At 32.3% G+C, this 3,497-nt stretch overlaps 1 long non-coding RNA gene across 1 annotated transcript; it reads left to right on the top strand.

Moving 5' to 3' along the window:
* The first annotated feature begins 1,854 nt into the window (after positions 1 to 1,854).
* Positions 1,855 to 3,228, top strand: LOC108759617 (uncharacterized). The gene is made up of 3 exons (XR_001940030.1): positions 1,855 to 1,905; positions 2,974 to 2,988; positions 3,090 to 3,228. It is a non-coding gene; the product is annotated as an uncharacterized LOC108759617 (long non-coding RNA).
* Positions 3,229 to 3,497: the final 269 nt, after the last annotated feature.

Genomic DNA, 3,497 nt, shown 5'->3' with positions numbered 1-3,497 from the left:
TTTTCCATCAGCTCAATACTAACGAAAATATTTCAGCCATATATTCATATGTATATATGTAATACGATATGAATTTTGAACCGATGAGAATAAATCTAATTAAATAAGAGAAATCCTATATTCGATCAAAATGGATCCCAGTGCTTAAATATTTCTGTGTGAATTTATATACATATCTGATTCTGCAAACTGCGCGCCGAAATCGGTCTTGAAACGCATTCATGAGCAGAGTAGTAATATCATTTATTAAATTAACAAGTAATTTAATACAATAATTTTTTGATGCTAATAAGCGACATATAGAATCAATCTAGTGGCCTATTTCTGTAATTATTAACGATTGTAATTGCAGCGTTACAGTAGCACAGTTTTTTATCATGTACAAAATTTGCGCAACAATAATGTAACGCTATAGTTACAGTGTCGTTAACAGAATAGGCTTCTAGATTCGTTCTCATCGCATCGGTTCAAAATTTGTGTCGTAGCATATTGTTTATCTCCTTGAAATATGACGTTCTCGCTTACTAAATATTATTGGTTATTGCGACAAATATTACAGAAGCTTCGCTGATCGAATTGATATGATGTCGTCCTGGAAAGTCGGGAGTTTTAGGTTTAAATTCTGGCTGAGGCAATTTTTCGCAATAAAACTATTTGCAGATTTAGATTCTTTTTAACATCTTATTATTAATATTCTTATAAAGATGCTTATTAGCATAAAAAATTATTAAATTTCTTCAATTTAATAAGTGATATTTAATACTCTGGTTCTACTCATGAATGCGTTTCAAGACCGAAAAAGATTTCGGTGTGCAATTTGCAGAATCAGATGCGCATAAATAAATTCACACAGAAATATTTAAATATAAATGTGTCCGCTTTAATCAAATGTAGAATTTCTCTTATTTAATTAAATATATAAACGTTGTATATTTCTATAAGAAAACGTTTTTAATTAATTAGTACTTATAGAAGCATACACAAAGCTGCAATAATTACGCTCGTCTGTGAAATTGTTCAGACGTTATATTAATTCATCAGGCTTCGCAGATAATTATCCGTGGACTGTTGTTAAAAGGTATTTTCTTTTATTATTATAAAAAATATTAAATAGTTTGCCTTTCATATGTGTGTGCATATTTATCAAAGAACCATGTTTAGCGTATGGATTTATACATTGAGTCGATGGTGATTTCTGCCAATATGGTATTCGTATATATACGAAAATGTGCAAAATCATTTTTTTGTTTTTCAATGAAATATGATACATCTAAACTGCATATATAAAGAATTCGCGCATTGCGCTTTACGCGATGCGTTTCTGTAGCACGGAGTTTGTTTACGGGAAAACTCTATTTTGGATATTGGCAATTTTACGTTGGAATGTATTGTGGCCGCAGGCTGATCCACAGAATATTAAATTTCTCGTTGAAAAAAAAAAAGAAAAATTGTGACAACACCAGTGATAACTACGACGGCCTATTTCCTATACAAATTATCCATCTGCTACTAGCCACTACTAAAATTCGATTGAAAAGTCAGCTTTGATATTTTTTTAATTAAACGTTCTCTTTCCCTCTTTTATCTTAACCGTGCGCCTTTTGGCTTCACATTTATTATTGCCGAGTAACTTAAAGCGACGTATATTTTTTGCCTGTGCATAAGATAAGATATACTCGACGGTCAATAAATTAGAGCAGAGATTGCCGTCGTACAGTAAGCAATTTCCTCCCTACCTCCTTAGTCTGCCGGTTGCACCTTTGCATAGCCACCGTCTAACACCTTGGCGAGATAGTTAACGCGAACGTTGCGATATAAGGAGGTCGTAAAACCTAGTTATTGCACATCGTGCATAGATTATAACGATCGAGCATCGCTCGACCATACATACCTGTTACGGAGACGGTAACGTTTCTTCATATACTCCACAGTTACTGACGTATTTTCTACGTGAGATATGTACTAATTGATTTTTACAAGTTCTTGTTTTTAAATCAAACAAATAAAATATCTGTAAGAGCCAACACAGGAAGGGCGTATGCAATTTTTAACACGTTTCGGCTAACAGTGGACGGTTCGGCTAAAAGCGTGACTATCGCGTTTAAAGTAAAACACGAAAGTCATAATAATATTATAAGAATATTATCATGACTTTATTATTTGTCACTTTTAAGTTCATTTTTAAGTGATAAATGACGTCATAATGACAGTCTATGATATCATTATGATTGTGTTCTACCTGGGATGGATCGTGGTGAACTCTACGGGTCATATTGGTAGGTCATGACGCATAACTAACTCGTATAGATATCTACTTACATATATATTTTAGATTACAAAAATATCGCTATCGTCTCTTGTGTAGAAAATGCTTGATTGACGGTAGTCCAGCAGAGTAACCATAACCGACATAACTCATATACCGGTGATCACGTCATTGTGAACATGTTAATTATGTATCTCATTTCATGTTCTGTATAATAATTTGCTTCAATTTCTTATTACTGTGCTCTATATTTGTGCGAATTTTATTATTAGCAAGATTTTTATGTACTGAAGTTGACTCAAAACGAGAGTCGAAACGTTCATACTTTTTATATATAAAAATAAATTTATGTCCACCCTGCCTTCTTGTGTTGGCTCCAATAAGTATTTTATTATCGTTTAATCTATATCTATCTTTAGAGCCTAAAATCTTTTCATATCATCTTGTATTTAATAAAATTTTTTAAGTCCACTGCTGACTTTTATTTTACTTGATAAGTCGATAAAAGAAACTTGGAAAAAATATTTTAGAAAAGAAGATTATTTGATATATTGCAATGGTACATAAATCAGCGTATCGTTAGTAATAATAAGTTTTCTAATATTTGATCTAATATATTTTTAGTAATGCGTACTGTTTTCTCCATCATTATTTGTTATTATATTCTTCTACTCAATAATCTTTATAATATGTGCATTTGAAACTAGTGGAAATAACCAGACGTACGTATGCATTTAATCCATGTTCAGCACGTATTTACAGAACGTTTTCACAAGCGTATATTTGTTCGACTGCTTCGTAATTCACTGTAATATCTGCACAGGGATCCAAAGCTGAATGTAATCGCTACGATTAAACTTGGATGAACACAGAGACTGATATTGGATATCCGCTGTCATTGGACGTAATGAGATGGATTGAGGGAAACTTAGGAAATAGTTTCGCATCTATTACTTCTTAATCGGGGCTTTAGCATGTCGCAGTTGCGAATCAGTGATATAAAGCAAATTTATCGTCATTACATGGAGTTGGCCTAATCTATTTGATAGTGCTACTATAATGTTCCTTTTTAGGCTTATTGATAATCATAGTACGTCTTTTTTTATTAGGATGTTTTTATTATGTCTATCGTAAAGTGTATTGTATTTGCGTTTTGCAATTTCTTATGCAGTCAGCTAATAGTGTAGACCATAATCATCAAATTTCAGCTAATCTAATGGTTACTAATCCT

This window comes from Trachymyrmex cornetzi, unplaced genomic scaffold (assembly GCF_001594075.2).
Source record: "Trachymyrmex cornetzi isolate Tcor2-1 unplaced genomic scaffold, Tcor1.1 scaffold198, whole genome shotgun sequence".
NCBI classification, from domain to species: domain Eukaryota; kingdom Metazoa; phylum Arthropoda; class Insecta; order Hymenoptera; family Formicidae; genus Trachymyrmex; species Trachymyrmex cornetzi.
Note: the sequence above shows the minus strand (reverse complement) of the source record. Positions and strands in the feature narration are given on the sequence as shown.